Source organism: Struthio camelus, chromosome 11 (assembly GCF_040807025.1).
Source record: "Struthio camelus isolate bStrCam1 chromosome 11, bStrCam1.hap1, whole genome shotgun sequence".
In the NCBI taxonomy this organism is placed as follows: domain Eukaryota; kingdom Metazoa; phylum Chordata; class Aves; order Struthioniformes; family Struthionidae; genus Struthio; species Struthio camelus.
The window spans coordinates 21,726,361-21,747,812 of NC_090952.1; the positions used below are offsets into that span (position 1 = coordinate 21,726,361).

A 21,452-nucleotide genomic window follows, 5' to 3' on the forward strand; every position below is an offset into this window, starting at 1 on the left:
TGAACAGGGACTGTTCACTCTCAGAGTGGGTCTTCCCTATGGTTTTGGCATACAACATGTTAATATGCATGCAAGTAAGTGACCAAGAATTGTCTACTATAAGGGAAGTGCTAGCAGTTGTCAGTTTTTCCAGTTGTATTTAGTAAAAGAAACACTAGCCAAGTCATTTTGATTCTGCTGTGCTCTGGGAGGGGTCTACATGCATAATCAGGCTGCATTTTACTTGTAACAGGTTGGTGGTAACCAAGCAGTGAAGTTTATGAAAGTGAGACTGTGAGGACCTGAGCGGAGCAGCAATAGAAATCAGATCATTGCCACATAGGGTGAAGAAGAATGCTTGAATTCTGAGACTCCAGTAAGTGGGTGAGTGAGAAACATAAACAGAAGTTGTCAGCTAAAATGGATATACTGACTGCAGTACAAACTGGAGAAGAGCTAGTGACCCTGGTGACTGGGACAGATACAGTTAGGAAGATACCAGTCCATCCAGGCCATACCCTGGAGGAATATGCTCCTTTGCATAATGAGCTACAAGCATAGAGGCAAGGTGAAACTCATAGTAGTAAAGAATACTGTTAAAACAGGGAGACAGGGACCATGAGAGAGAGAGACCACTGAAAGAGTGACTATTGAAATGGAGTTGGATGCCACGCAAAGCTGAGCTTTAGCTAAGGAATTGGGACCTTTAATAGGGATATTTGTGTGGAACAGCTTCTGGCTTTTGAAGCACAGCCTCGTTAAACCAATACTGATGAAAATCCTGTGGCTGAAGCAGCATGTATGCCACTGACTGGGCTGTGCTTAACACTGAGCTCCAAGAACTCCCAGTGGTGAGAGACGACAGGCTACGGTAGTTATGCCGAGTATTGAGATGATGCAAAGGAGCTAGATTGGTGTCTAATCAGCTTCATTTGGAAGGAGAAACAAAAGATGAGGGACTAGAGTCATCTAGTGCGAGAAAACCAGCTGTTGGGGATAGCGGCTGAATTGTTGCCGGGGGAGATGGAAGTCCTCTTTATAATGAGCTGTGATTCAGAATTGCAGTGCTAGAGGTTATGCATGATTGTGGACCTGTAAACTCTGCTAACATAAACAGAGAGGGTTTTCAAGGTCATGCTGGAAGGGCTGGAAGGATTCTCTGGACGGAAAAGGAGCTAGAAATAAACTCAGTCAGTCAAAAAGGCAAAGTAATCAGGACAAGTAATAATCACTTTCATTAATCAGGGTCCTGAGGGCAGACAAACCCAAAGCTCTGGAGAATAGGAGAGAGCCTTGCAGTCCTGCAGCATGGGGGGATCTGCCTTTGGGAAAAGAAAGGGGTTTGTGGCTGGAGTGAGTCTTGGAAATGTCACTTGAAGCAGAAGTTGAATACAGTTTGGAAGGAACTGGAGATCTTGGGGGAAGGTATGGTTAAGTGGACTGTAAAATCCACTAGTGTCTCAATACATAAATTGTCAGAACTGTGCACTAGAAATGTTGGAAGTTTAATCAATGTGGAAGATCAGCAGTACAAATCCTCCTGTGGGAGATGCAAACAAATATGGAAAGCCCAAAACGTTCCTAGATTCTGGTACATCAACGAGTACTGAAATTTATATTTTGCAGGAGTGTGAGTACCTGTGAGGCACACTGTACAGGCAGAGGTGTACAGTGAGCTCCTATGGTAGAGGGAGTGTATTGGTTCTGCTCCTATACCCACTCCCAATGCAAATTGCTCACTGGAGTGGGTTTGAGTTTTCTTGTATTTGGCATCATAAGCAGGGAGAAAAATGGTCTTTGTGGCAAACCATTCCTTAAACAAAATGGGTTTATTTTACATCTGACTAATTGTGGAGAGCTAACACAGAAATCGAAGGCCTTATCTTACCTGCTCAATGGTGTACGTCCGTAAGGGATCCTGAAACAGTCGAAACACCTCAGGATGAGGACGAGTTTCCTTTCTGCAAGTTTAAGCTTGAGATAAGTTAGAGTATGGAAAGATTAATGTCTTTGCTTTAGTAACAGGTCTTGATCCAAGACGCAGAAACGATGTAAGTACCCAAGCAAAGTCCAGAAAGCATTGTTGTCCACTATTAATAGCCTGGTGGATCAAGGAGTGCCAGTGCAATGACCCAGTGTGTGTAATTCTCCTGTGTGGCTGGTATTAAAGGCAGACAGAAAGATGCATCTGACTGTGGATTTCAGAGCATTAAATGCTGTAACTCTACAAACATCACCTCTTCCTGCTAAAATACCAGAAATTATGGCTGCAATAGTACAAGAAGCTAAGTGATTTTCAGTCATCGATCTAGCAAATGCATTTTTCTACAGCCTTCTAGCAGAGAAATGTTGGCAAAAGTTTGCTTTTACATTTCCTGCGAAACAATACCATTTCACATAGGTTTTTCACATTTTCTAAGTTCTTGTGGTCTGCCACATGCGTAGCACCTCAATGTGGGGAAACGATGTCATATGTGGATCACACCCAAATGTGGAGAATTCTGAAAAACAAATGACTTGTCTTGCAGACAAGAAATTTTGGCTGCAATACAAGAGGAAGGATTGAAAGTCAGCAGACAAAAGGTTCAAGTTAGTGCAACAAGAGGTAAAATGTTTAGGAGCAATACTAGGTATTGAAGGCCAGACTGCTGATAAACAGAATGTGGAATTAATTCAAAAGCTACTCAAGCCCACTGCTCTGTCTAGCTAAGAGCACTGTGCGGCACATTTAATTGCATGCAGGATTTTATTCTGATGGTCATTGAAGTGAGTCGTCCTTCAGCTAGGCTTTTAGAGACAGCTAGGCAAGGCACAGAAGCGCAAGAAGCTTGGTCCAGCTGAAGCAGGCCCTAGCCCAAGCTCCTAGGGTGGAACGCGTGGACTCAGTAAACCTCTTTGTGTGCAGTTTGTCTTTATTAACCAGGAGGTAGGTGCAGTTTTGACACAAAAGAAAGAATTCATGTTACAGGCAATTGTTTGTGCATCACAGCCTTATCAACACTACGACAGGTATTTACTCATGGAAAAGAAAAAGAAAAAGGAATGTGTGCCTTTAATCTGTTAATTAGAAAAACTGGATTATGTCATTGGAGGAAGGCCCAAGGTACTACACAACAGTCATGCTTTCTTAAAGTATGTTGTGTCTGATACAGCCCAAGATAGGTGTGTCTCTAGCCCTAGATGGGCTGCATGGACCGTAGTGTTAGCGGCAAGGGCAAGTAGAACTGGAAAGGAAACACAGCACAAGCATCTCCTTACAGCCTGATGGTGAAGAATGCCAAACACACGGGTCTGCTGTCGCAACCTTGTGCTGTGCAGCGGCTTCTGCCGGTTTAACCACCTCAGTCAAAGTACATCTGCATAACGCAGGCAGCTCAAGTTCCCATAAGGCACGGCTTACACAGGATTTGCTACAGTCCGTGCAAAGAAGGGCAGAAGGTAGTGGGGCAGATCTCGCCTCACTCAGTGCAAGTGGCGGAAATCCCAGTAGTAAGGAAATTATTCCAGGTTAATAGCAAAAATTAGGGTGTGGCTTTCCCATCTTAATGGCTCTACAAGGGACAGACAGCTGTGGCTATATTCCTTTTAAGACCATGACAGGAAGGGAGGTGCGATTCCCACAACATCAGTGGTTAAATATCGCCATATCACATGAGCGGGAATTGAAAATTCTCACAGATCAATGGATAAAAGAATTAGACAAGCAACTGCAGCAGATTAATTGAAAAGTAACTGAGTAATTAGGACAAAATGCGCAGAGATTAAACAAAAAATAGAAATGGTAAATAATCAACGTGAAGAGTGGCAAGCAGAGGATCAATGTATCGTGAATTTCCTGGAAAGAAGCACAACATGGGCTGTAAGTGGGATGGGTCTGGCACTATCACAGATAAAGTTATTCCCACCGTTTTTTAGTTCGGTAAGTTCTGAGACCATGAGGTGGTTTCGTCAATCCCAGCCAAAGCGTTGCAGAGGAGAAAAAAAACCCTAACCTTTATGAAAAGTGGTATTTATTTTGCAGGACTGAGTAAAGGACTTGAGCCTTAGCCAGTCACCGCATCTGGATTAGCATAGAAATAGGGATTTGCTGTGGTGTGTAAGAACAGCTATCCCAGCAACTGTTGTATTAGGCATAGACGTTAACAAGGTTGGGAACGCAGTTGAGCAGCGTTGGGCTCTTTCTGTTCTGCCTACTCTGCAATGGCAAGGTCCGCACACAGCATAATGTTGCCTGTGTTTTGTAGCGGTGGGAACAGGACTGGAAGGAGCAGGCCCTTCATGGACGCTGCCTGGGATACGTGCGCCTGTTTTCTTGAAGGTTTATGCTCTCTGTTTGAGCAAAGCACTTTCTGCAGTCAATATGGATGATCGGTACAGTAAAACCTCAATATTCCAGATTCTGAATAGTAGCATGGCCCCTAGACTGAGCTCTCTGGCCTGTTGTGGCTTAAATCCCCGAGATGTCAAATTTTCCTGATCATCCAGCATTTCGTGAGTGCAGAGACGCAAAGCCCTGTTCGCCCCGCTGTCCCCAAGCAAGGTATTCCTTGCTGTGGCTGTTAGAGAACGCATGCATTTGTTAGAGAATCCATGCATGTAGTTTCCTCTGCTCTTCCCTCCATTTTGCAGAGTCTCAACCACTTTATTTTGAAAGGATCTTACTTAACGAGAGACTTTCCTCTCTCCTGGGAGGCCAGCATGCAGGTAATGAGTGGTGTAGACTTACCCATGCTCTGTTGTTCTTGACACCTTTAATCATGCTGTGATTACCATCACACCAAATCCCTTCCTCCCATCTACCTTTCTCTGAATTACATGCAATACACCCTCATCTGTCAGTGCAGCTCGAGCTTCTCTTTGCTTTCTCCCTCTTTGACCATCTACCCTTTGGCCTTCTACCCTTTCGCCCATGCGAGTGATCCAGTGGCTCCAAATACGGGAACTGTCTCAGTGGAGGGTCTCTAACTCATTACTTTTTCCTGTTAGAGAGACTACTTTCTTCTGCTGTGAACTAGAATCCCCTGAGAAAAAGCAAGCTAAAAAAGTCTGTCAGCAGCCTTTTCTGTTCTGCCCTCCTGGTGCAGGTTGAAAGTGAGAAGAAAAGGGCGAAAAGATTAAAAAAAAAAACAGAAATCTTCAAAAAAGAAGACTTTTCCAGAGCCCAAACAATCAATCTGACAATAGAAGATAATGATTCCACCTCTGCTCCCGCCTTCTGCAGGACGGGAATGTTTAAAACCCACATCTGCTAGAGGTGGTAAAAGACCTAAGTGATCCATCTCGGCTCTGAACATGGAGCCTTGGTGATGAGCTGAAAAGCTTGTTGCTCACGTTGCAAACAAAGACTTAGCAGAGGGCAGAGGTAAAGTCAACTGAGACCTGGCCTTCTAATCAAGCCCATGCTGTGAGTTCATAGTATTAATCCAGCAGCCAGTGACATCAAGGTAGGAGGCCTGCATGACCCTGAGTCTGTCCGACAGTGGCTTGCACTACCTAGTAGCGCACATTCCATTTAATAAACTCCATTGATATATTTAATAAAGACACCTCACACTTCCACAGTTTCATGTGTGACCTCTCTGTGGTTGCTACCAAAAACACAAAGCAGGAGAGTCAAGGATCATTAGCTGACGAGACAAAACTGCCCCTTCCCTTGCTCTTCTTCTTGCCTTGTGAGTATCAACTGCTTGGGAGGTAGTGATTGCTTGTAATTTTTCCTGTGTCCATTACTGAAGACTCATACAGGTTTGAATGAGAGCTCAGGAAGAAATTAAATTTAAGTGCCTGCAGTTTGGCAAGCATGTAGTCCCAGCTGCTACCTTCAGACTCATCATGCCCACACTCATCTTCTGCCCAGAGGCTATGCTGATGGGCTCCGGGGAGCCTATGGGGGCTGGATCATGGAATCATCAGGTCTCATCCTTCTCTGTGACAAGAAAGGAACATTTTCAGACACCAATACACAGAGGAAATCTCTTAGATCCCTCTAAGCATCCCTTTGAGGCCCCCAGCCGTGCTGCAAGCCAGAGGAGGTTGGGTCGTGTTAAAGGTCATCTGCTCATCTGTCTCAGCAGGGAGAAAAAAAGATGGATTTGGACCTCCGTGAGTCTTTCCTAGGCAAGCTAATGAAAAGTTTGTAGGAAAAATATCTATTTTAAAATCTGAAGAGAAAAGGGTCTGTTTGGTGGGATTTTTTGTTGGGGGTTGGGTGGGTTTTTTTGTTGTTTTTGGTTTGCAGTTTTTTGGGGGCATTAGAAATAGTGTCAGTTGTCAAACAGGACTCTTGGTTGGTTGGTTTGTTTATTTCTAGCTTTCAACATCCTCGAAGGCATCTAATTGTTCAGGACATACCGAATATCTCCACTTTCAGAAATCAAGCCTGGAGTAGAACTCCCTTGAAAGCAAGACAACAGGAAGCCGAGATGAGTTTTAGAAAGTAAGTGGTTGTCATTTTTCAGTTCTCGAGATTTCTTAAGAGGGCCAAGGAGATGGTTGGGAGACCCAGAGAAAGGAAACCTGAAGTTCTAGTGGAAACAGAGGGGGATTTTTTTTTTAGATTTTTTTTTTTTTATTAAATTGTCTTTTTGTTTGACAGCTTTTTCATGCCAGTGCATTTTTTTATGGGAATAAAATGACTCTTCCTTCTCAACAAAGGACTGAGGAAATTGCCACACTAATTCTCTGAGCTTCCTAGCAGCTCTCAAGCATAACCAGAAGAGCAATTTGTAATGCAAAAATACAAAGACAGAACAAAAGAATAAAAGAACACACAAGTCGTTTCAGTTTGGAAAGCCCCTCGAAAACTTTAGGCAGCTATGGCTGTGTTCCATTGCATTTTGAGTGCAGTCAGGGGCCTGTGCTGAAGCCCAAGTCAGCCTTTGCTGCCGCACAGGTCTTTCACGAGGGCTCGGCACTGTGTTACCCTTTAGCTCAGCCATAAGTGCCTGGCATGCTGCTGGAGAGGCTCTAAATGCTTGCCACCGCCAAGATGTGCTAGCTGCAGGCAGGCTAAGTGGGGCTGCAGCAGCCCTGGACATCCTAGCAGCACCTAGCCCCCAAGCCTGGCCAGCTGAGATAGGGCAAAGCTCTTCCCTGAGGTCCACTCGTAGCCGAATATCTGTACCTTGTGAAGTGGAAGCAAAACTGAAAGCCTGCATATCTAGTGCACACCATCTGCACCTAGCAAAATGCTTTGTTACATTAGAAAAATGTTACTCATCTTTCATCTGCAAGTAGGCAAACTGAGTTTTACCAGAAGGATGTTCCCTTTCCTTAAGCAGACCCATATATTCAAGGAAATCCTGAGCCCACTTGAGCACGGGCTTCCCTGGAAAAGCACACGTGCGCATGCACACACCCCCCCTCTCTGTACGTATGCGCGCAGGTATTTGCTGTATAGCTGTCCCACACATTTTCCTTGCTAGCTTGTCATAACCATTACTAAAATATGCTTATCTCATATATGCAAATAGCAGGATATTTATAAGGTTCTTTGAAATTTCCATAATTGTGCTGTAAAAAAAAAAATCTCTTTGCTTATCTCACAAAGTGTTGTAACCACAATGTTACTTTTATTGAAATCCAAAAATCACTCAGCAAAAGAAGAATAGTTAAAAAACTGACAGTGTTTCATATTTTTGAAATAGAAGGGGAAGAGAAAGAGCAAACCAGGCTTTATTATTTTAAATTAGAAAGTTTAATGCTCACCAAAAAGGATATAAACTGTAAATGTATTTTAGCAGTTGCTACAGAAAAAGTGAGAGGTTTTAGTAATAATACTTTGTGCTCCTATATCATTTTCATTAGAAAAATCTCAAAGCACTTTCTACTTATTAGAGAATGGAATGCCTGAGAACACTCTTGGGATATACTGTAGAAAAGAAAAGTAACAAATATAAATCCACATTATGCTCCATATGGTGATTACCTGAAACTTCCTAGCTATTTTGGGGATACAGCTCCCCTGCTGTGTTTCAGGATTGCAAGTCTTCGCCTGCTCAGCACAGCCAAGTGCAGTTATGATAGAGGCTAGCTGCGGGCAGTGAGTGAAATGCGAGGGGCTTCACTATGTATTTTTGGCCGTTTCACGGGTCTCGGAAGCAATACCTGGAAGGTATTTCTCAATCTCAAAGGTGAGGAACAGAAGTGAGCCGCATAGGTAGGCCAAGACCATAGCTGTGCTTGTGTGGGCTCCGGCCACCTTGTATTCTGCTCTCGTGGGGATGTGTGAGGGCTCAGTTTGTGGTGATTCCTCTGCCTCTGTTGGGGAATCCTGGCTGGTCTTTGGCTTCACATTAGTAGGTTATGCACCAGGTATGGCAACTTTCCCTGGCAGGCTCCTACCCCTCGTCTTGGGAAAGATCTGGATAGGCCAGAAAAATAAGATTATATCCTAAATTTAGAAAGAATCATAAAATGCGCACTAGAACAACAAAGGGAGGAAGAGAAGCTGTACAGGTAGAGGATATTCCCTAGGCTGATGAAGAAATTAATATTAAAAAATCCCTAGTGTTTAATTTCGGAAAATACAATAGGCTGACTGAGTGCCTAGAAGAGGAACAGAATGTTAACATAACTTAGATAAACAGCTGCCAAATGGTTAGACGGACAGAAAAATGAGAAAACCCATCAATGCAATGGGGGAAAATAATAAATTAAAAACCAGATGGTTCAAAGATGTGATTGCATCTTCAGCTTCACTGAGAGGAAAGAAGGGGAATACGTATGTATTACAGGCAGGCTGGGAACACAAAAGCTGGAAAAATATACACGAACCAAAGAGGCAGACTCATCATAATGGAATTAATTAAAATAGCAGGACCTCAAGTTATTTTAGGTCCCAGTGGTAGAAACACCAGAACTCCAGTCACATTCTTCATTAATACAGAGAGTTTCCTATTCCATCCGTACTCAGAAAAGGGACCTCTTCTTTTATGCGCTAGATACTGCGTCAAGGCAGATGGGAGTTACTCTGAACTTGGAGAAAACAAAGAAGCACAAATTAATGGATTAGTGGCAGACAGACAGCTTAAGACACTTTGCCAAGATACATTTTAGTCCTGCATTTATTCTGCATATATATTTTTTCTTTTGTTCTGTTTAGATCAAAAGTACATGACCAAGCGGAGATACACATCTATGTTTTGTATAGATTGGAGTGGGCATTAAAAAAAGCTACAGACAAAAGAAAGACAAAACCAGTCTAAAATGACTGATGCGGTGATTTGCTTCATCATATTCAGCACAAAATAAGTACAGCAACTCCAGCTTGCCAGCTTGAACTAATCCCACAAGTTTGGTGTGGGTATATATGCATTTATACCTCTGCCACACATATACACACAAGCATGTATGCACACCCATACACATTACTGTTCTGTACGAAGGAACGCTGATTAGGTGGGTTCCTCATGGCTGTGGGGAACCTAGCCAAAATGCTTGTTCTATCAAAATCAGTAGAGGTTTTGGCTTTGACTTCGGAAGCGGCAGGGTTTCACTCAAGTCCACTGCAGTGTTAAAGTTTTAAACCTGTAACTAGACTTTGTCCGCCCAAGACTAGTCTTCAACCACTTCTGAAAGAAATCTGGAAACAGTTTAACTGTGCAAATTAATCATGCATAAACAATTTAAGACATGATACAAATAATGCATCAGCTGGAATTTGGCAGGATGATGGAGGCAGCATCCCAAAATGTACTTGTGTTTGAATAATGTTGATACTTTCATAACTATTAACTCTCAAGACCTCCATTTTATATCCCTTGGGAACAGAGTCTTCTTGTGCCTAGAGGATTAGAAACAGGAGATTAGGAGATGTAGGTTCAGTTCTTGCTGTATGACTTTCAGCTGCTTTCTTAACTTCCTGCCACCTTTTTTTCCCTTGTGTATAATTAGGATAATGGCACTTCTTCATATGTCAGCAGCTTAATGCATTTATGTCTAAAATACTCAGACAAAAGGTGCTATAGATTTCAGAGATTATTGTTTATTGTCACAACTGTTATTACTTCCATTTCTGAGAGTTTCACTCTCGCACATATAATAAAGGCAAAATATTATGAACACTTTGCCTTATTTGGAACTTAACACCAATTTTATTCTGAATTAATTCCTTTGAATAGAATTATCCCTGAACTACATCATCCAGGGACTAGCTGCTGACCCCAAGTGTTTAAGAACTACAGATAATCATGGATGAAAAGAGACAAAAATACATTTTATCTAGGAAGTATCTACTGGTGTGATAGAGACTGAAATTAAAGTATAATCCGGAGAGAGAGGGGGAGTATTCTTTAATTAAAATCAGCTACCTCAAAAGATGGATATTCTCAGGAGTGAAATTTGCCCTGTGCTGAAGGCTTTCCACTTAAACCCTTGATGATGCAAGGCAAAAGAGTTCTCAAGGAGAAATATTGGCATTAACTGATAGCCACTTGCTATTGCACGATAAGGCAAAGTTTGCAGAGAAAAAATGTATGGACAACAGAACGGAAAGATGGACAAAATAGGAAGCTGTCTGAAACACAAACCTATGATTATCCAGCAACAAATGAATAGTTTGGCAAAGAAAGAGACATAAGAAAGGAACTCTTGAGATAAAGAAAGAAAAATGAAACCAGAAGCTGCAGAGATCAATGAAAACAATCAGCACTTTTTGCCAGGAGGTGTGTTAAGAAGACAGAAGCCCAGTCTGTAGATAACACATTCAGAGTGCTCCATCGTCCCACCAACCATCCCCATAGCAATCAGTGGTCACAGCCAAGGACAAATTGTGGTCAAAGGAGTGGAGCATCTGCAAGCTTTCTGTGAAAAGTACCAGGTGAAAGACACAGTATCCATTTGGGGTAGTTCTGGGCCTTGTGGCTGCAATGCCTTCCTCACCTTCAGGGAGAGACTGCTTCTGGCAGTGTGGGAACTGCAGAACACGCACTTGAAGGAAGTGCTTCTGATGAGTGCTTCTTAGTGGATCCTATTCTGTTCTCATTTTAGTTACCATTCACAGATGGCTTCCTGCAATACAAAGAAGCTTCCTGGCAAGGCAGTTTGCTGGATAACATTTGAATTGGATGTGATGGAGGTACTGCCTCACAGAAGCACCATTCGCCAGCATTTATTTCACCGTGTCCAGCACAGTAGATTTGAGCACCTATTTTGCGCTGACTCTGGCTTCCTCACACTGCTTTCACATGCTAATCTCTCTTGCATGAATCTTGCCTGACAGTTGTCTGCAACCAGGTGGTCTTTGTGAAAAGTGCTTATGCTGCAGTGGGGAAAAATGTTTCCTTTTCCTCTCCTCTCCTCTCCTCTCCTCTCCTCTTCTCTCCTCTCCTCTCCTCTCCCATCCTCTCTTTCTTTAACTATGGCTGTGGTAAAGTGGAGAAGCTGCTGCAATGGGATCAGAGGCTCTCTGGCTCCAACTTTGGGGTCATGGACAATGGAGGGCAGCAGCAGAGCACAATCCCTGTGTGATGGTGTGGGCACCTTATTGCAAAGGAGAGGATGAACGTAGCTTCATTCTCTATAAATCCATCAGCATGTTCCTGTGAGTGATGCAAATGTCTTTCCAGACAGAGCCTAGAACCAAATTGTTTGCCTAATATTGGCCACATGATATTGCAGCATGGGATGTGTAGCAGGGGATTTGTTTATGCGTTAGACCCAGAAACTTGGACAAATCTCGCCCGAGCCCAGATTCGTGGACAGTCCCTGTGAATTCCGGACACATTTCAGCTCAAGCAAAGTACTTGGCTAATCATTAAAATATACCATGCAGGTACTCCAGTTCTTATTCCCAAACTTTTAAAGATATTTTAGCACCCGTGTACTTTAAATGCTAAAATTGCTTCACCAATCTTGGCATTAGTTACCAGCATCTCTTGGAAATTAAATAAGTCATGGTTGTAAAAGAGTAAGGCCTTCTTGGAGATGTTACTTACCTTAGAAGTTCGTGGATCATACTGAGCTGAGTTACAACTAACTTCCTGGAGTTACTGTTTCTCATGGAAGTTCTCATCACTCCTTGCTTGCTAAGTTTTACCAGTCTGGCTTACACAGATGCCATGGTCCTGCAGATCACCCCTGGACACTTGGGGAGCTATTTCATGGAGCAAATAAGGAGTGAAGGTCCAGTGATGGTGGTACATATTGGCGAGCAGTATTTACATATTAGCAGCTTTCCACTCAACTGGCAAATAGGAATGTCTATGTTAGAAATGGTGTGTGAAAGCCAAGGCAACAAAAGTCAAAATGTGCATATGAGAATATGTAGTACACACAGTATATGTCACAATGTTTACCATCACTTCAAAACATGCACCCGCCCACAGTTCTTCGCTAGCAGCATCCTGGAACTTCTCCAGTTGGGATTCGCTATATGCAGCAAAAGTCAATTAAAATCAGCCATCGTTGTACAGATCATGAGATCCTTAGTACAAGATACCATACTAGTCCCAGATGCTCATAGATAATAGTGTGTTACAAACATGTCCAAGACAATTGCGTGGCTTTTGTATACTGGCATTTTCAAATGAGAATTGTTGGGTTAAAATTTGTAGCAAATAGCAAATTCCCCAGAAACACAATTCTGTTGCATTCTAGAACTATTGTCACTGTACGTCAGAGGTGCTAGGTAGGTTCAGCTAATGAAAATGGGGAAAAAAGGCGTTTCAGGAAAGGGGAACTATGTTCACCCAGCTTTCTAGAGGAAGACTTGTTAGCACCAGCTCACCCACCTTGTTCTGCCAAAGAGCCTGCTGATGTACAGGATGTGGTGACTCATCTCTGCATCACACTAGTCCCCCATTTTTAGCTTACAAACTAACCACCTGCTAAAAGCACGATGTGTTTGGTTGGGTTCCGTCAGTCTCTTGTGGAGCTCTTATATGTTAAGAAAACCTGATTATTAATGGAGGTAATCCATGTAGTCTCATGTTCAGGAGCTCAAATCAGTTATACAAATCTAAAGGACCGGTCCCTACCACACTTTTATTTGTAAAAAAATTGTATTTACTGAACGGATTCAGAGAAATCCCTGCAAAGATGCCCTGGAGCCTAGATCACTCTCCTGGGCAAATGGAGGTTGGGAGTCCTTGAGAGAAGGCAGAGCACTAACATGTATCTCACAGCTCCCAGGTGAGACCTAACTAGAATTAAAGTCCAGCAGTGTATTTAGACCTTCATTTCCTACTTGAAAGTAAAACATATAGTGTTTTGAGGCTTTTTTTTTTTTTGAACAAAATATTCCTTCAGCATGAAAAAAACATCTTTTTGAGGGGAAAATGAAATATATCATAGCGATGAAGTTCAATCTAACCCCTTACCAGTACTCATACACATGCACGCGCTTGGTTTTAGGGCTGATTTAAAAAATAAGAAATTTGTAATTGGCACAATTTTATTTGTGATTAGTGGGAATAAGTTGTTTGCTTTAATGCCAGTATTAGCGGCAGTGGAAGGGTACTCTTTTTTTTTTCTTTTTCTTACACTGCCTCTTTACATTTAGTTTCAAGGTGAGATCAGTATCTGGAAACATGATGCAATTTATGCTGTTATCATTTCATGAACTTCAGTAAATCTACTCCTGGTAATGTATTATAATTATAGTGATGATCAGAACTGGACTTGAAATGAAAATGCATGAAGACTGGCATCAACTGCCATTGTGTATCTGGACGGATCAGAATGTGAAAAGAACAGCTAGCAGCATCTTTTATCAGAAGAGTTCCCATTTAGTTTTGCAGGCAAATACGGGCTGTAAACATTAACGGACTACTCATTTTATTTATACTTAATTTCTGCAGGTTTTGAGACTCGCCTCCTAATCTCTGTTATGCTGGTTCCCATTTGCTCATTCCAACAGTATCCCTTTAAGAGAAGCTCCCCTATGCTGAAGCCAAATGCAGTATTCCCCACTGTGATGGATTCCTCCTTTTTCCTTCCTAATTGGAGCCATTTCATCAGATTGCATTTTGACAAAGATAGTAATTGTCATCCAATTTTAAGGCAATGACAAGATCAATATGAATTCTCGGATGACGAGTATTATTACCGGGCGAGCACAAAGAAACAAAGAAAATGAGAAATCCATGTTCTAGGGATCAAAACAGTTTGAGGCACATACTTCCCTTGGTGCACGTGTGTGTGAATCCTGTTGACAACAATAGGCGCCGTGCATGTGGATGCATGGGTGGAACAGATGGCCCTTGCCAGTCAGATAGCAAACTGAAACGAGCACCCAGTGCTTTAATACATGGCAGTTTCAGTAATGTGGGAGTCAGTCAGCTTACCACCAAACAGGCTTACGGGGAAAATTACCCAAAGCCCCATCTCAGAGAATTCCACTTCTTCTTAATATCTTTGTGCTCCTTCTGTTTCCTGATTGCCAGGAGTAAATACCCACAAAAATCCTGGTTCTTTGAGGCAAATATTTTTCACATATTGATGGAGGGAGAAGTACTTGCATTTTTTTAGGACGTTGTTTAAATGAGATGATATGATTAGGTGATGACCCAAAGAGTTCAGATAGGGTTTGAGTATGGATCTAAAATGCGTTGCAGCATCTTTAGAGGGTCTACCTTCAATAGTGGTTTTGGGAAGGATTCTACCATCTATGCCTGACTGTTGCCAGGTTCATTTTAGTCCAGTAGGTTTATTCTGGAATAAGACACTTCTCAAAGGGATTTTACCCTCAGAGCTCAGCTCTTGTTCCGCATTTTCTACTCAATGTATGTTCAGGTTACCCCGTAGGGCTTCTATACCCACATATGTTCATCTCGCTGTTAAGCCAGACTTCCTGCTTTCCCACCGCTACAGTGTACGAACCAAAGGAAATACACTCTTTTCTTTTCTTTTGCAGCATTTATATTCAAAATACAGTTTAACCGGAGAAGGGGATTTTGGCAAAATAATACATGATTGTCGTACTAATTGGCAGCTGCAGTGATAACAACCATGACAAGTTTTAGCTCTGTCCACTTCAAAGCAGCCAAGTCATTAAAGGTTTCCAAGCAGAGGACTGTGTTATGAAGCCTAATAGACAATGTTAGCTACATCCGTATCCCTGGATTGCTAAATACAGTTTTAACCACCCAAATGCAGGTTCAGTAGGGTTTTGATCCATTGAAAAGGCCTCAGCCAAGCATTGAAAAGATGTTCGCTAGCCTCCAAAATATAAATAAAATATTTAGAAAGAGAATAATTGACTTCTGATGTTTACTTCAGGCTATGGTTAAGCAGGCAGTGTCTGTTCTAAGCAATGCAGTGACCACCTGCCACAAATGCTGTGATATTTGACAGATCCCTTTCTGCCAAGAACTATAATTCCTATTTAAATCTAAATAGGAGAGCCATGAATGCAGTTTTCTCATCACAAAGACGCTGATGTTAATCCCCAGTACAGAAAAATAAGAAAAGCCAGAACGTTTTATTGGATTTTATATGGAAGATAATTAAACAGTATTTTTTCTTTACTTGTTATACAGCATCCCATCAACATTCGTGCTGAAATTTGTTTATAAAGAAAGCTAGAAAGTTTTATTACATTTTTATGTAAAAGAAAATCAGCATTTTGTATAGTTGAACTTTCATTAGAATAACAAAAAGCAGGTAAGCAAAAATGACCAAAGAATGATGCAAATAAAGGGAGAAAAATGTAAGGAAAGTGTAACACTGTTCTCATGCATTTAATTTTATATTCCAAGCATGACAACAAAATAAATGTATATGTGCATATGTATATATCATATATATTTAAGAACCAAGCAGTTCTGAAATGCTAAGTTCCCAAAAGTTAGAAAATGCTAGAATTAAACGTGCTTGCACAGCCGTAATTTGGCCCTTCTGATTGTATACAATGTGTTGCAGTCTTTAATGACATGAACTCGTGCTTTTTTTTTTCCATACAGACACCATACAAAATGGTGCAGTGTAGGCAGAAAATTGGCTGGGAGCATGATGTAATCTCTGAGAGAGCTGCTTTGCAGAAGCCTATTTCTTTCCTGCCCACAACCCAGTTTGGCATTTTGGATGTACCCAAGGAAGTTATCTTAGCATGTTTCCCCGGGGGCAGGTGGGTGCTGCCAATCTGCGGATGTAAGAGAATGTGTCTAAATGTGCATTTAAAACGTGCTTATTAATAGAGGGGAGGCTGGGGGTAGGGGGAGCTGTATCCACGGTTGCATCCTCGGTATTTAAAAATGTTTCAGTTCAGCCTTAGCTGCCATTTACTGCATTATGTGATGCATGTGGATTTTCCAAACAAAAGATGTTTATGAGGAGAGTATATTTTAGGATTTCTTTTCATGACTGCTACAGACCCCTCTCAAAGCAGATGGCCTGACAGTTGTAAGAAAACTGTTCATAAGCCAAAAGTAGCATTTAAAATTCTTCTAAAAAGACAGTTTGTTCTCCATATACATGTACATTTTAAGCAGGTACTAATTCTGTTAGCAGTACCTTCTTTGCTTTCCAGCATATTCCAAATCTGACAGTACAAACTGAAAATTCCCAGGCTGGGTGGAGAGAAGCCTTTAGCATTAGCAGCAGTACAACACGGGGCTGCCATGTCACATCAGCGCGCTGAGCTGCTCTCTGCTAGGCTTCATTCAGCACAGGCTGGTACAGAGGGGACCATTAAAATTCAGACTCCACTTACTGCTACCTTGGAGTAACACTGGAGGTACAACAATTTCTCTTTTATACTCAAAATAGGTTATAGCCACAGTGAAAATGTTTACTTAGCATTTACAGGTACATAGAAACAAGCAGGATTAGCAAAGAACTTTGCAAGGACATGAGTATATTTAATTCCGTTTTTATTCACAGCCTTGACGGTTATGTAGCTGTAGTTGAGGTTCCTTGGGGAAAATAGCCAGCTGAGAACAAAATAACTAGACCTGAGCCGCTTGACCATTACTAAGTTTATGTATTCTGCAAGAAATCTGTTGGCAATGACCTCTCACAGCTGCATTTACCGACCTGTTTAATTGCCTTCTACTGTACCTCCTGCTTGAAGGAAGAGAGCACTCCCCTATCATACAGTGGATAAATAAATAATGCTGTCCCTCTGGGGAAAAAAAATTCCATCTCTAACCAATCTGAGCACAAGGACAGGCACTAACCGTCCTTATGGATTGGGGGATTGTTTTTTTCTTTTCCTTATCCTAGGTAACCGAGGCTTATTATTCATAGTCTTAATACATTTAGAAATATTTCTGATAAATTTGCCTAATATCCTGCAGCAATGAGTTATGTGGCTGGTTATACACTGCACAAATGTTTTCAGAATTTTGTCTTCACCTTTCCATGGGTACTTGTTCTTGAGAGAAAACAGAATAAATAGCCCCTTCTCTCTACTTCTGTTATATCACCTTTTACTCTTGTGTTTTGCAAACTAAACAATGCTAGTCTTTTTAATCACCTTTTAGATGGAAACCTCTTTTCTCATGTGTTTAATCATTTTTGCTGCACTTTTTTACTGCAGAAGTACATACATATGAGCATATACACGCTGGTGCAATCAATAAGTCTACTAAAATCAGGTTTTAAGGCTTAGCAGAGGTTTATTCTTTGCTCCCAAAACAATCCTTGTTCATCTCATTCTAAATTCACTTTAAAAACAGGGTCCCATGGCACAGGTGCTGAGATGTGTGTGCCGACATGCAAGTTAAGAAGTGAGGAACAAGACAGAGAGGGCAGGAGGACTTCATCTCGTATTCATCAATGTGGTCGCCAAGCTGCTCCTCACTAGCTGCAGAAGTGAAGCCAGAGACTGGTGCTGGGCAAGAAATTGCTTCTTCCGTATGAGGATGAGCTTTATTAAGCCCATACTTTCTCAGGTATGGCAGTTTGTAGATGATGCCCTGTTTCATCTTCCTAGGGCTCACCTTCACTCCCGTCTGCCTTTGCCTTCACTCACACTTTGCAGCACTGATATCTGTCTTTGAACAGCGATGGCAGTTTCAGATCTGGCGCTACAGCTCAGTTCAGCCCAAATGTGAACATAAGGGAGAAGTGCGAAGCTGGTGAAAAGTCTGCAGGGAACAATATGGGACCAGCTTATTTATGGATGAACTTTGTGAGGCTCCTCTCTGCCCGTCTCTCCAGCCTGTTCAGGTCCCTCTGAATGGCAGCACAGTCCTCTGGTGTATCAGCCACTCCTCTCAGTTTTGCATCTTCAGCAAACTTGCTGAGGGTGCGCTCTGCTGCTTCATCCAGGTCACTGTTGAATAAGTTGAGCAATACTGGACCCAGCATTGACCCCTGGGATACACTGCTTGGTTCAGGCCTCCAACTAGACTCTGTGCCACTGATCGCAACCCTCTGAGCTCTGCCATACAGCTAATTTTCAATCCACTTTACTGTCTGTTCATCTAATCCATAGTTCCTCGGCTTGCCTATGAGGATGTTAGGGGAAATAGTGTCAAAAGCCTTACTGAAATTAAGGTAGACAACATGCACTACTCTCCCCTCATCTACCCAGCTAGTCATTCCATCATTGAAGGCTATCAGGTTGGTTAAGCATGATTTTCTCTTTGTGAATCCATGCTGATTACTCCTAGTCACCTTCTTGTCCTTCATATGCTTGGAAATGGCGTCCAGGATGAGCTGCCCCATCACCTTTCCAGGGACAGAGGTGAGGCTGACTGGCCTGTAGTTTCCTGGGTCATTCTTCTTGCCAAAAGGACTGCTGGCAGCAGTGGGATTCGAACCCACGCCTCCGAAGAGACTGGAGCCTTAATCCAGCGCCTTAGACCGCTCGGCCATGCTACCACTGTTACACATATATATATATATTTGCATGTGTATATATATATGTATGTATATATGTATGCAACACAGGCTAATATCCACATACAAGTGTGTAGCATGCTTACAAAGACTGAGGAAAACTGTTCATCTAAGTTCCCTGATAGAGGGAATGGAGACTTTAACTCACCCCATCTTGGAAAGTCGTAGATGACTCATTAGAGAACTGTAATCATAATTGTCCTCCTCTTAGTGAGGCTGACCATGCACATGGGACTCAGATGCTAGGGAGAAGACTCAACAGATAGGAAGAGGCACTTAACCATCAGTGCTTCACTACCTGGCAAGTAGTGTCAGCCGTTCTTATTGAAGCTGAGTAGTGCTTTACTGAAGCTAGTGGGATCACTCCCAGAAAAAGGCCAAACTGTCATAGTTCAGGCAACCAGAAGAAACTACAGTTGATCACCCACCCCCCCACTCATGCTGATTGTTGCAGCCCTAGCGGTGAAAATTAGAATGGAAACATTTTCTCAGGTGTTCTCATGCGCTTACTCAATTGGCCCATTTAGGTTTACATTTGCAATGGTGATATTTGAGTATTGAATAAGCTTTGTAATATTCAAATTGGGGTTTGGGAGAGAGTAAGTTTTTTTCCCTCAGCTCGTTATAGTCTCCCTAACCCTCTTTTTAAAAAAAAGCTGAGGCACTGAACTTCCTTCTGGTCTTAAAATTGAATCAAATATGTCTTGTCCTTGGAAAGTTCTTTGTTAATCCTGTTTGTATTTTTTAAATGCTATGCAAACATTTTCATTGTGGATTAATGTGCTGTTTCAGAGCAATTGCAGCTGAGATTTTAAGATTGTCATTAATTCAGAGAAAGAGACTACTGCTACTGTTCCATTTCTTTTGGAAACTAATTTCATTCAGTGCCATTTTTGAGGCTTTGCACTAGAGTCCTAAATGAATACTATCAAAGGCCATATTAAAGAAGATTGAATATAGTTGACCTGGGTTCATAACAGGGACTAGTTTTAGATAGTGTCTTACATTGAAAATATGATTCCTCAATTATAGCTCCTATTGCAAAAATGAAATTACCTGGAATGCTTGGTCTAGTAGGCTTATTTCTTAGAATACAATAGTAAATGGTCAAATTCCTCCACACAGTAAAGCGTATCTGATTAAAAAACAATGAATGAGAGAGAGAAAATTGTGAAAAGCAAAGTCAGTCATAAAAGCCCTGAGACTCAGTAAAAGGACAGGTCACAAAATGACTCTCCATTTAAGTAGCCCTAATAACTCCAGAGCCATCTGAACACTCCAAGCAGGAGCGTCTAAACTTCCTAATGTTCTGTCACGTGTTTCTCATTCAGGACACAGCAAAGAAGGATCCGAGGGCCACAATGAATATGCAGAAGCACTTAAACACATTTGACCTATTCACAGTTAGTAATCAAAGTGATTTGCAAATGCATCTTAGCAAAACTTAACATCTTTGTGATCACAATCACAAAAAATTATTGATGCAATTGGGAGACTGGTGCTACATTTGGTGTCACTGCAGCAGTTCATTTTTATTATATGTTTTAAGTGTCTTCTTGTCTGCTTTTCCAAGTCATAATGTCCATCTGATTTATTTGGAGAATAATAGTGATTTGCAGTCACAGTGCTTCCCTGTTGTTTCTTTATTTTTATGATTGGTGCACAAGTTTTACATGTGACTTCACTGTGATCTGATCCTGTGACTTCTCTGAGGACTCACCAGGCCTCGGCCAGACAGCGCTGCCTGGCAATGTTGGCAGCTTGGTCTTGAATTGAGTGCTGAGAGCTACAGAACATACAGACAACTTCAAGGCTACCTACTGTGGTGATCTAAACAGTCTGTTTTTCAAATTCCAGGATTACAGTGCTTAAAGAGACATAAGGCTAATGATGAACATGTGCAAAGGATCTTATGTCCTTACATCCACAGGGAGTTTTGTGCCTCTGTCCTGTTAGCATTAGTCATGTAACCCTCTCATTCATCTACTTTGAGAAGACTGATTTTCTCAGCCTTTGGTGTTTCCAGCTGTTTTTTGTGTGTCAGCTGAACTAAGTCATTGATTGCTTATGTGCATGAGAACTTATTTTAAATTTTGACTGTATATAGCCATCTTGTGGACTCACACTTCATTAGTAGTCTGACCAGTTAGCCACTGCAGCGCTAATGGACATAAATTGCACTGTAGATACTATAGCTAGAAGGCAGCGGGTATTTGTGTGGAACACAAGCTGCAGAGTTTCACCAACTCCTTGCATTAAATGCATAACATCTGACTTACTTTCCTCTTATCAGGAGAGCGTATGATGAGAGGGCAGAGCACAAGGCTAACCGTGGTATTCCCTGCTGAAAACTTGACTTAAACCAAAGGATCTGTCAGTGTACTCTAGCTTGCTGGGCACGGACTTGCACCGTGAGACTCTTGTGCCCTTACTTTCTTCATCGCCATAGTAAAATGTTACAAGAGCTACTGCTGAAAAGGATAGCATAAGAGCAAAATGTAGGCATGATTTTCTTCTTCTAGCCACTCTCTTCCTTATCTTATTTGAATAATTAAAATAATACCTAGGAATGCACAATGCATTTTGAGACCTTGACTCAAGCACCTGTTGAAATTTTATTGTTTGCCAGAAATACATCATTTTCGTTTTCCAAATAAGCCCTGAAGTGGACAAAAAACCATGTCTGT

At 41.8% G+C, this 21,452-nt stretch overlaps 1 non-coding gene across 1 annotated transcript; it reads right to left on the minus strand.

Annotated features, from left to right (window-relative positions):
• Nucleotides 1-18,665: 18,665 nt before the first annotated feature.
• On the minus strand, nucleotides 18,666-18,747 carry TRNAL-AAG (transfer RNA leucine (anticodon AAG)). Its single transcript has one exon. It is a non-coding gene; the product is annotated as a tRNA-Leu (tRNA).
• Nucleotides 18,748-21,452: the final 2,705 nt, after the last annotated feature.